Source organism: Aptenodytes forsteri, unplaced genomic scaffold (assembly GCF_000699145.1).
Source record: "Aptenodytes forsteri isolate BGI_AS27 unplaced genomic scaffold, ASM69914v1 Scaffold282, whole genome shotgun sequence".
Classification (NCBI taxonomy): domain Eukaryota; kingdom Metazoa; phylum Chordata; class Aves; order Sphenisciformes; family Spheniscidae; genus Aptenodytes; species Aptenodytes forsteri.
Window position 1 is genome coordinate 4488820 of NW_008794089.1, and position 12672 is coordinate 4501491.

Genomic DNA, 12672 nt, shown 5'->3' on the forward strand with positions numbered 1-12672 from the left:
CAAAATCCTCAGCTGTACCTGAATTCTGCCTAGTGACATTGAAGCAGTTGAATTAGGGGGGAAAAATGCTTTATGTCTCCTTTGTTCTCCCTTGACTCAGTTTACCCTGTCATAATCGGGAGCGGTGACAGGCCCACTGTGCTACGTGCAGCTGTTATTACAGCCTCTAGCGGCACATTACAGCAGCAGGGTTACATGAGTGCAGCAAGCTGCCACCCTGCACTCCAGCACCAGGAAAAGCATTTGTGTTTCCTTTTGCTGCAGGAGGTACTCATGGACACCAAGGACCCAGCTCTAATATTGATGCACAAAAGTCAGCATCAAAAGTCACTAACGTTGAAAGAGAAGAAATTGTTTGCATACCCCAAATAATCTATTTTTATGCAGATTCAATGTGATTTACACGCACGCATCTAATTTTAAAACAAAAAGCCATTTTTGACACTTCCCAAAGTCTAAACACACAAATTAGAATGTGGAAATTTAGAAACCATCAGGAGGCCCCTTTAAAATGTAACTAAATTTCCCCTTTGGGTAAGAGTAAAGTGCCAAGTTCCAAGTGGGTAACAACATCTTTCCTTCTTTCTACAAGGAGTTTAGTTGATGTTGCTCAATTCCAATTTTCTGTAATCTGCAACTGGTACAAATCAAAATAGCTCCTATTGAGTCACAAGGAATAGTCTTGTTTGTATTAACAAGGGGCACAGCCCTTTAATAGTAAAGTGGCATCTATTTCTAATTTCACTTTGAATTTAAGTAGTACTTACAGTCAGCTGAGGTGGGCATCTCCAGAGCTTCTTGCTCTTCTAATGTATGGAAGGTGTTCTCAGCCTCTGTAGTTATCAGACCAGCCATGCTGTTTGCTTAGCTAAAAGGTGACAATAACAGTAAATAAAGGTGACTTGGCAGTAACTATAATTCTTTTGAACTCAACACAGATTAAATAATAATCATGCTGCAGTGGCTCACTGAATAGATGCACCAGTTCAAGAAAGCGTGTGGCAGTGTACCCAGAATATCATTAAACAGAAATTTAATTTTAAGCCTATGCTTGAGATCCACTGACTTTGCTGTGATTTGGCATATGTATAAATTCAACTTCTGCCTCATGTCGCTGAATCTAAACCTTAGGTTACAAATTCTTGAAGGTAGAAATTGAAATATCATCTGTAAAAACAGTCTATAAGGTCAAGCATACTATTTCTGTGTAAAGTAGTAAAAAACTCTTGATTAAAATTATGCTGACTGTATGTGCTAAAAAGGACAAAGCAGTTCATTCGATATAATTGCATTCACTCTACCCTTTCTTTCCCGGAAACTATTGCTTGAAATTTTCAGAGCCCCAGAAAATAGGCCTTTCTGTGACTTGAATGTTCTACCAGTCATAGCTCAAAAAGAGTTGAATACTGTGGTTTTAGTAACATTACTAAATTACATAACATTACATTTAGTAACTCATTCCATCTTTTGAATTACACATTTATTTAATGAATGTTTGTTTTATACAGTTTTCATGTTTGTTTCATTCTAGTCTGCACTTATGTTTTGTTGGAATTCATTCAAATTAAAAGTAGTTTTAGGATTTCAGAAGTTCCTTACATTACTTACAATAGACCCTGCTGCTTCTTAGAAGTTTGCTTCCCCTTTACAGAAGTCCCGTAAAATTAATATATGAATTTGTCTCTTAACAGGAACATAAAGCTAAGTCAGTAATGTAATTACAGAATTACCCCTAAACCCTGAAGAAGGTTTCCTTTGGCAAGCTGCTTTCTAGCTAACCCATCAAATTCTCTACCAGAACAGCTATTTTGTATTAAAGGTTTTTGTGTAATTGTAAAATCACATATTTACTGCAAGCTGCTGCACTTCAAACAGTGGGTACGTTGCTTTTGTCTGTTCATTGCCTTCTCATACAGGTACAATTCTCATTGGAGAAGAATGGCTTCCTACAAAACCTTTCCTTGATTTCTTTACTTTTTGCAATTCCAAAAGGAAAATGTTGAAATCAGTGTCCTGTCAGCAGACACTGCAAATTCTTTTTTCTTCTTCCCTTCTGTGTGAAATACCTGTGTGTACCTGTAACATACGGTTAGTGAAGCATAAGCTTAGCTCTACAGACTAGGAACTGACAGGGTCTACAATATCTGGTATTTTAATCAGCTTGCTGCAGTTGGTGAATGCATTAGGGAAACAAATCATTTGGTCTATAAATATTCTTAGCTTCAAGTCTTTGGAAAGGAGTTTGCTATTGTGTGTTTTATTCTGAGCACAAGAGTTGTCACTAGGAATGCTCATTATATTATTTTATTGGTGTGCTGTCTTGGAGCTTCTTAAGGTCTAATAACTGCACAGATTATTTTCTAACTCTCTAGATTTATAAGAAAAGGAGGTGGAATCTTGCAGTATCTTGAAGAGTGACTTCATGTGTCTTCAGCAAAGCCCAAGACTGCCATCTCTAAGGAGAGGGGGAATACAGGAAGGAAGGAAGAACGTGTTTCTCTGATTTAAGAAATAGCTTTTCCAAACAGCTGACAAGGAGGACTGTCATGAGAAAAAACAGTGATAAAATGTTACTATGAATGGGGCTGAAGTCTTTGGTTATTCCATTTATCAAGCAGCTCCTCTGGCAGGCTCACACTTGTCACCATTCATGGAACAGTTGGCAGAGATGTAGAATTACCTGAACCCTCAGTTTTTACATACATCAGTAAATCTACAGAACCCCATTATTTTTATAGCTGGCTGGTCAGCTGGCAACGACCAGGATTGCTTAGAAAGGAGGTAGTTGGATAAGGTATAAATTTTTCTGTAAAGCAGTGCTTCCAGAAACCATATGTCTCTGGTCAAACTTCCAGACATTTTTAAAATTAAAAGTGTTTTTTAGAGAGAGAAAAAAATTATGTTTTCTCTTTTAGAGCTTTCCTATACAGTTTTGGGAGAGTTTAACCTAAAATCCAGTTTTCCTATAAAAACACCATTGAGAACACCATTTTTTCATGTATACTAGCCCCCTTCTTTAACCTTGACCTACCTTTTAGGACTCAGAGGTATGTAACCTGCTGTCTACAAAGCCTGCCATGGCTGTCTCAGACAGTTCCTTGTCAGTGCTTTTCATAAAAGCAATCCACCAAAAAGTTTGAATATAATTTCGAGGAGCTGTTTGGCATCTTTCTCAGAGCCCGTCATCTGCTCCCCCAGTGCGTACCCGAAAGCACATATGAAATTTAGTGTCCACTCTCCATATAGCTATACTGTGTATGTGAACTTGCTCTGAGAGGTGATATGGAGTTGGCTATAGTATGCAGTACTCCTATGAACTGAAATAAGCTGTGTGGCCCATCAGATACACATATCTGCCATAAGACACCCACCTACTACTGCTAACCAGCTGAGCTGGCCATTGCCCTAAATTCATCCTTTGCCTTTACCTCTGTCCCCATGGTTCAGAGGTCGGGAGCAGACCTAGCATGCGTGAAACACAGATGAAACAGCAGCCTGTACGTCAGTCAACAGAAACATGGATCTGCAGGTCTTCATAAGCAATCCTAATGTTCTTTTTTTTTTAAGTACTTCAGGATTGAATGTTGCCAAACAAAACATGCCAAGAATTTCATTTTGAATTCTTGAAGGCTCTCAGCTCCCTTCCCCATTCAGTTCTTCCTTGCAGTCACTCCTCCCTGGAAATGGTAGCTTTGCATAACAAAGCCCAGCTAAAGCCATTGAGGCGTGGGGAAATAGGCCTCCAGGATCCTAACTTGAAACTCTGCAGCAGGCAGGGGGCTACCTAAAATCCGGCTGAATATCAACATATCTGACTAGGGTCAAATGAGCAAAAGTATGGTTTTGTACATTTATGAGATGTGGGTTGAAGGCCTTGGAGAGCTATGACTATGAAAACCCAACTATTTCATATCTGTGAGGTGTTTGTCAAATAGTCCAAATCCGAATTTTCTGATCAAGAGAAATCCCAAGTTTTGGAAGAGATGTATTCCTGAAAGCAAATTCTGGAAGGGACATATTCCTGAGAATTTGGGAAAAAGCATCTACCATCACTGTTTTGTATCAGATTCCCAGGACTGTTGCTCTAGAAAGCCAGTGGTGAATCAAACTGTTTCCAGAAAACTCTTTTAATGACACTGTCATATTATTCTAATGGAAAAGATACTCTGTGCACTTCTGTAGCTCCTCTCATCCCAGCACCTCCAAGCAATTTACAGACACTAATGAATTGTGTGTCACTGTTACTATTCTGAAGTAAGTAAACAGCAAGTCAGTTTTGCAACAGAAAACAAGATGAGGCTTAGAGAGATAAAGGTCAGCTTGTGTTTGATCCTGGCATGAACATATAAGAGAGGAAGGAGCTTTCTTATTAATTTATTGTAGAAAGCTAGAAATCTTTACAACCCCTACATTCAGAGATGTTACTTGGCTGATAATCCCTGCAATGCTAGCTGCCCTAAAAGTCTCCCCGAGGAGCGATCAGTGAACTTGACTGCTGTGAAAGGGATTATATGGAGTAGCTTGCTCATAGAGCAGCAGTATGGCTTCAGGATGGGTCTACTTGCTCTGTGTGCAAGGGATACTGACAGCACTCTAATACCTAACTTTTGCACTTGAAGAGAAAAGTCTTACATTGCTTCTTGTGCGTGCTGTTTCTAGGCTACTTAGTTGAGACATAAGTAACTTCTCCAAAATCAGACAAGAAGCAGTGACAGACCAGGGACCATGGTTCCCATTGCTGTTTGCTTCTGCCCAGACAGCATTCGTTCCTCCAGACGGAATGCTCTAACACATGACTGATTAATATATTTCTTACAAATTTTAATAACTTCATCACTTCTTTCTCCAGAGGCATCCTAAAATGGAATTCTACCATATCAATCAGTTTTCCACATGATACTCTTTAAATTCCCATACGTTAATGTAAATGCAGCTTACATTTTCCACTGCTTTATCTTTCTAGCTGGGTGGGGAAACCGGTGTGACCTTCGTTGTTTCTTTTAATTGAGTTGTTATTTTGCTTTTCTAGCAGGTCACTTTTTTGAAAAACAACCCCCTAGGAGAGCATGTTACATTAGCCATATGTCAAAGAACGCATGGAACACTGAGGAATCTCTTCATCCCAGGGGCCAGTGAGACATTATCAAATTAAATGGAGAAAAATTAAATTTCTTCAGGGAAATTTTTGACCCAAATGTTTTTACAGCAGTATTCACAAACTCTCATCCTATTCCAGGACAATATGAAAGTTACAAACAAAAAAAACCCTAGTCTGAAGAACTGCAAGCGCCATTCTTTTAAAGATAAGATTCCTTTTCAGATGAGGTAGGTGACGCAGAAAAGGCTGATATTCAAACAGGGCAATTTATGGCCCATCTGAGAAGGCCTGTCCCACCTGTATCCTTGTTCCTAATTAGCAGATGGGCATAGGTGCCCAGGCTAGCACGTGGGAGCAAGCCAAAGGCAGCAAATAAGCATCCCAGCTGGGGAACTGGCTAAAACTGACCAATAGGAAATCCTAGGCACAGGGCTGGGGGAAAATAGGGCCATCAGTAGCTCTTCTGTAACTAGCTTGGACTCTGACAGGGTACAGGTTGCTGGGTACAAGTTGGTACTTTGGTCTGCTTCAATGTCAGTATGGCATTCATGACCCTGCACTGCGCAGTGCCGTACAGCATCCCCTCAGCATCACCCCTCTCCTTTCAAGGGTGCTGGGTTGCTTTTCTATTGCCATAAATGCCACTTTAATAGTCATTTTATGTGCGGTGTCTTATAAATCAGTTACAGCTCACATAAAGTTCAAGGTGGAAACTGGTTGGCATTCAAAAAGCATAGTTCTCCCTAACTTTAGTTTGTATTGCACTAAATACATACAACACATAGCAAACCATTGCTAGCCCTAGCACCCACTAGCTCATCTCAGGTCATTGCCCTCATTTCCAGCCTACTTTCTGTTACGTGCTGCCATTGCTAGCTAGCACCCACTAGCTCATCTCAGGTCATTGCCCTCATTTCCAGCCTACTTTCTGTTACGTGCTGAAACTGCATATGCTTTGTTATCTTCTTCATGTATGCTGATCTTTTTCCTGCAGAAAGTAAATACTTACTATACTGCACAAAATTACCAGATGTCTTAAGCATGTGACAGGAACAGACCTTCTGGGTCCTTGAATTTAGATCCTCACTGTCACAGAGAGCCATGATACATAACCCATGTCTAGCTCCCTAAATTTGTCCAACTCTCTATTGAAAATAGTTTGAATTTTTGCCAGCTGGACAACTGTTTCAGACTTTCACACCTTTGTTGGTTAGAAATCTTCTAATTCCTAACAGTTTTATTTGCATCTTTTGTTTATAGCCATTCATTCTTGTTTCAGTATTGTTCTTTGGCTGAACTAATTATTTTCCCTTCCTAGCATTTATTCTCCCCTTGTGTATTTATGGAGCAATCATATCTTCTCTCAGCTTTTAATTGCTATGTTAAGCAAGACAAACTCACATCATCTCTTCTCACAAGATATTTTCTCTTGTTCCTTTCTCTTGTTATGCTAATAAGGTTCTCCCCATTCAATTCACCTTGAATTCATCTTTCTTAAACACAGGTAATCAGAACTATCCACATTAATTCTGACAATGGTTTATTAGTGCCTTGTACAATGGCATATCCTGCCCACTGCATCCGAGGAATTTTTTGCTGATCACACTGGGATCCCATTTGTTATGTATTATTTTCTAACCTTTCCAACATTGTGTTACTGGCAAAAAAAAATTTAGACATATGCTGACTTCTTGTGCAAAGGTATTCATTATAATAGTAAATATGACTTGACCCAAAACAAATTAGAGGTGCTTTAATTTTCTGACGACCCATACTTCATCTATCTCATCAACAATCTGTGCAATTCTATTTTCCATCTCTGCTCTTTTTGGAAGAAAATCAAATATGCTAGATCTGTAACAATTCTTTTCTTCCAAAAATCAGAGGGTTTTTTAATCAAAGAAGCATATCCATTACATTGACTTTGTTAAATCCTTTATATGCTTTCATATTCTTTATGTTATGCCACACATTAGAAAGTGATGTCTGCTTCACTTACTGGCTTTACGTGCACTCTTACCTTGCTCGACTGCAGGGTAAAATCTGGGCACTAAGTCGTTAAACTGTGGTAACTCCATTAATTTACATTTTCTTTGTAATTTCCTGTAATTTGAAATAAAAATTCACATGTAGAACTGAAGTCAACAAGCTGATATGTAAAGATTTTCTCGTCCTGCTACTCTTTGAAGTGACTGTGACTTCTTGCATTAGTTCATGTGGTAAGTAGTAGCAGGGTGCCACTTTGAGCTCAGTTGACTTCTCCAGCCCAACTTTGTCACTGAGTTTCCTGTTTTAATAGGGTAAACAGCAACATGTTCCAAAACAAACTAGGAGGACAAGCTTCCTCTCTTCGTTATAGTAATGACTGAATTTGGTTTACTTCATGACTGGATGTGTCTCCTCCTGAAAACAATGTGCCAGAGGCTAGATCCACCAGTAGGCTTAAGCATCTCAGTACAAAATTTTGATACTCAAAATACCTCTTCAGCTGCCACCTAGCAGGAAGTGTGTCAAGCCTGTATCATCCTAAATTTTCCAAAGAAATGTCCTCAAGATGTATCCTGTGGCATGCCCAGATGTGCCTGCATCTTTGTAACACCTGAGTAGCACATAAAGAGCTCTGGTTTCAGAGGAGTAGGCACTGCTCTGCCTACCTTACATGGCCAGACTTGGCAGATGTTCCCAGTGCATTCCTTTTCTCTGCCCACATGAGTTTCAGGTATCTACCTTCCACTGCATCTGCGGATGCTCTGATGACTAGATTATGAGGAAACAATGCCTTTGAATATCTCAATCTTTTCTTCACCACTTTGCAGGAATAATGGCATTCTTAATGAGCCATGGAGCAAATGAAGGGATAGACCTAGTGGCTAGGAGACTCACTTGAGGTGCAGTTATTTTTTTTCCAAAAAAAATACTTTAATATTTAAAAATGCTCATCTCAGCAAAGGACCAGTGTGTGATTTTGATAACCCATGGAACTAAAATGAATCTCAACTGCTCTTTCAGTAAGTAAATAGCCCACACAGTCTCTGCAATCACAGAATCACACAATCACAATATGGTTGAGTCTGGAGGGGACCTCTGGAGGTCATTTGGTCCAACCCCCCTGCTCCAGACTTCCTCCCTGATCTCTGGGGCCTGGTACTCCTGAAGGCTGGTCTTGCTAGTAAAGACTGAGGGAAAGAAGGCGTTCATTACCTCAGCCTTTTCCATGTCCCGTGTCACCAGGGCCCCTGCTTCATTCAGCAGTGGGCCCATATTTTCCCTAGTCTTCTTTTTGCTACTTAAGTTACACTTAGGTACTTACAGAAGCCTTCTTTTTGCCCTGCTCTCTCCTCTCAGGATCCTGAACTCCACCATCGCATGATCACTCCAGCTGGTGCTGTCTTCAACCTTCACATCCCCAGCAAGCCCCTCCTTTTTTGTGAGTGTAAGGTCCAGCAGAGCATCTCTCCTCATTGGCTGCTCTTTCACTTGTGGCAGGAAGTTGTCATTGATGCTCTCCAGCAACCTTGTTTATGCTCTGCTGTGTTGTCCCTCCAACAGATATTGGGGTGGTTGAAGACCTACACGAGGACCAGGGCCTGTAAACATGAGGCTACTTCTAGCTGTCTCTAGATCTCATCCACTTGTTCTTCCTGGTCAGGTGGCCTATAGCAGACACCCACTGTACTGTCACCCATACCACTCTGCTCTTTAATCCTTACCTTTAATCCTAATCATCAACATCATCCCATACATTGAAACACCATGAGTGAAGAAATCTGAAATGATCCAACCAAGCTGCATTGTTTCCTGAGGCTATAGGACCTAAATCCAATGGGTTTTCTGGTCCTAATTCATTTAGATGCTTTTGAGAATCTTTCTTCTGAGTGTTTAAACAGGGTTTTGGTATTCTGTAAACTACTTTTTTTCTTTAAGTTGGACTTGTTAAATAAAGTGTTGGCAATTGCTTAGTTAGCCTATTGAAAGTCTAAATTATTCTTTATTGTTTTCACCAAAGCAATTCAGTTTTAAAGTAGAAAAAGATTTTGTGACTAAATGATAAGATATAATGAAAGAGGAGGTGTTTTTAATAATAATACAATTGTATCCATGATGCTTCAAATATTTATGCACATGATTAATTCAAATGACATCAATAGATTGATTCAAGTGAATCTTTTCCTCTTTAAGTGTTTGCGAGAACATCATAATGTGGTGGGTGCTAAATGTTCATATAAAGTTTTGGCCACAGATTTTCCTAACACTTTGCAGCATTTCATCATGGTTTAAATGCTAGTTTAAAAAAATATCAATTTAAATCATGATGAAAATTAATTAATTTTTAAGTCACTCTCGATTCAGTCTCTGTCTCTCTACCTTGCCTTGCTACAGTTGTTCTGAGGACAAGGAAAAGGAATATTTCTTCTCCTGACTTTTCATTCAGAAACCTTGCACACGTATAATTTAAAAGAAAAGAAAAAACATTCATGTAAAATATTGTTAAAAAGCTAATAAAACAGTGAGTCTATTTTTTAAGAAGAGCATGAAAGCAGTTACTATCACAAGACTGTCATTACACTATCTTACAAAATTTAGGCTTTTTATATCCTCTTGGTCTAAACATCTTGACTTTGGTTTTAAAATAGAGCTTGAATCACTGTGGTGCATTTTGTCTCTACTCATGCACTGCAGACAGCTCTCTATTAGTATGAATTCTTAACAACAAATGTTTTATACAGTCGTAAATCCTTTCACTCACCCTTTTATGTTTTCCACTGTTACAGCAGGAAATAGGAATGGGTCTCCTGTTGGTTTTACATCTCGTGAGACTCAGGCATACAGTGAAGCAAAGTAGTTAAGAAAAGGTGGCTAAACCAGGCAGGTCTTCCACTCACATACCCATCAAAACTGAGCACATACCACATGGTTGTGCCCTTTATCCTCTGCCAGTGTGTTACAGGAGTTTTCTACCTCTAATTACCATGAAGTCAGTGCACATATTTTTACTTCCAATATGTCAATTCTCTCTCCCACTCTCCTGTACCATTCCATGATACACCTGCTTTGCATTTTTTGTAGATATTTTTTCCTGCTGCAGAATAAAAAAGTAAACAACACCAAAGATATCATCTTCCATTTTTGGGGGTCTACCCTGAATGTTAGCAACCGTAAATAATTACAAGTATAGTTCTGAGAGACGAAAATCTTTGTTTAAAGCTTGCAACAAAAGGGAGCCACAGTTAGCCGGGTCCATCTACCCTGCCCCCTCACACACACCCTTTTCACATACAGAGTTACTACAGTAAAAGTGAACTTGAGTCATCTTTTTGGATGGCCTTTTTTATTGTGTTAGTACAGTGCATAGTGCAACAAGGTCCTTACCCTGATGGTGACCCCTGGACAGCCACAGAGAAATAAATAGCAGCCATGAAAAATTGCTTATAAAACAGCCACTACAAATGACAAAAACTTACATGTCCAGGCAGAAAAATCAGTAAGTTCATATCATCATGAACACCTGGCCAGATTTAAAAGTTTTTCAGTAGCTACCACCCAGGCATCTAAATACCTTTACAAGTCTTAACCACAGTCTACAGCAGAACCTACAGCTAGTACACAAATTACAGAAGAAGAAAAACACCACAGAAGAGGGAGAAAAGCACATAGGCAATGTGCTCTTTCTCAAAATCACACCACAGAAGAATGACAGTCTTGATGTCTATTTTTCAGGCCTGCACCAGATGCTTTTGCCATTTTCAGTATGATGCACTGTTTACAATTTTGGCTGATTTTTATGACATTCAAGTGTGGCATATTCTAGAGAGGGTTTTATATCCTTTGTCTCCACTTATAAGCACCCAGACCCATTGGTCAGCATTTTTAGAACTGTGCCAAATTCATAGCAATTTTTCACAGGAAAAGAAGCCACTCTCTCCTCTCAGAAATCTCTCTGATACTTTACCATGCTCAGACATAATCTGATTCCATGAATGTTAGCACCACTTTTATTTTGCCTTTCATCCAACAAAAAATAGCTGCACAAAACCCTTTGTATGCTGCATGGGAGAGCTCTTTTGATGGCTGTGCTTCCTCCTTGTTGTGGTGTCTTCTGTTGCATGAGATCAATTCAGTTTCATGGTAAAGCGCTGCAGTCAAAAGGGCATAATGAAGTATATTATAACCCACTACAGACAGGAAAGCACACGCCTTCTCTCCTTTTCCACTCAGTGCACTGACTACAGTTCCCTTTGTGTGAATCATGTCTCACAAAAGAGACCAGAAGATATGGCTGCTGTATTTTTTTAAGCTTTAGTAACTCTCGTGAGATGAATCAACAAGACCTTCAACCGACTCACCATTCCTTCCTTCCTTCCAAGCAGCTAAGTAGTTATTGGAAGAGGGCTGGCTGGATAGGAGGCAACGTCATCTATCTGAAATGGTATTTATTGCCTTAGAAGTAAAGCAAGTAGGTATTTTTTCAAGCCCTGCTCTAACCATCTGAAGTTTGACCTTAAACAAGTCCTTTCACATATGTTTTCTTTGGTTCCCTGTTTATGCAGGACTGATAATGTTATTTTTCATTCTTGATGTCCATGGCTGAAAATTGCTACATCAACTAAAATATAATCATAGAAATATGAGAGTTGTTTCCAAGTGCTTATCTACAAGACAGCTGGGGTTCAATTAGCATAACTGAAGTAATTAATAAACAATGATAATAAATAATTATCTTCTTAGGGCATATTTGGCCTTTGCATGATCTTTCATGAGAAAATTTGGTACTTTCATTTAAATGCAATATTTTTTATCCTCCAAAGCAATCTAATCTACTGTGTAGGAAGACTGGTATTTCTGTTTGATTGGTTGGTTGATAGTTGAGTTTATTTTAAAGTGAAATGAAAATAACTGATTCTTAGTTATTACCAAAATCAAATCCCTCCTTGTCTTTGTCCTTGCACAGATGCTTACTCATGATGAGGAAAGTGTTGTATTCAGTTCTGATTTCCCTTCATATTGAGCTCCAGTATAGTTAAGCCTTTCCAAAATATTGTGAATTACATGTGCAAGTGGTTGTCTGCCAGTAGAAAGAGAATTGGTGTCCGTCCACAAGGTGAGAGAAGCCAGGACCATTTTCTGTTTACTACCTTGCACCTGGAGAGCATTTAGCTAGTTGCAGGTAGCCTGTGTGCTTTGGAAAAGGTCGAGACCTGGGTTTCCAGCAGTTAAAAGTTCCCACTCAGCTGCAGTCAGACAGCAGGTTGGACCACCCTAGGAAAACTCAGGGAAGGATTGTAAGTCTGCACTGTTCTCTACTCCAGCTTCTGCTCCAAAGGAGTAATCTAATTTTGTGCGTGCATGGAAACACAATGGCTTACTGACATAATCACTCTTTACCAGGAACAAGCTGTAACTGAGAAGTCCTGCATCTATATGCATGTTCTATATGCAACTTCTTAATCTTTTGAGAGCAGACTATGGTAGTGAATACCCCAGTTTTAATACTAGTATCATTGAAACAGTGCAGTTGTAAATGTGCACTTGAGGAAATTAAACCACACAGTAGTATCCCAGTCTATTATTCTTCT

At 39.3% G+C, this 12672-nt stretch overlaps 1 protein-coding gene across 1 annotated transcript in view; it reads left to right on the forward strand.

Annotated features, from left to right (window-relative positions):
- The window catches only part of CNTNAP2 (contactin associated protein-like 2), a 972464-nt gene that overhangs the window by 833099 nt on the left and 126693 nt on the right, over nt 1–12672 (forward strand). The gene's annotated exons all lie outside the window — the stretch shown is intronic.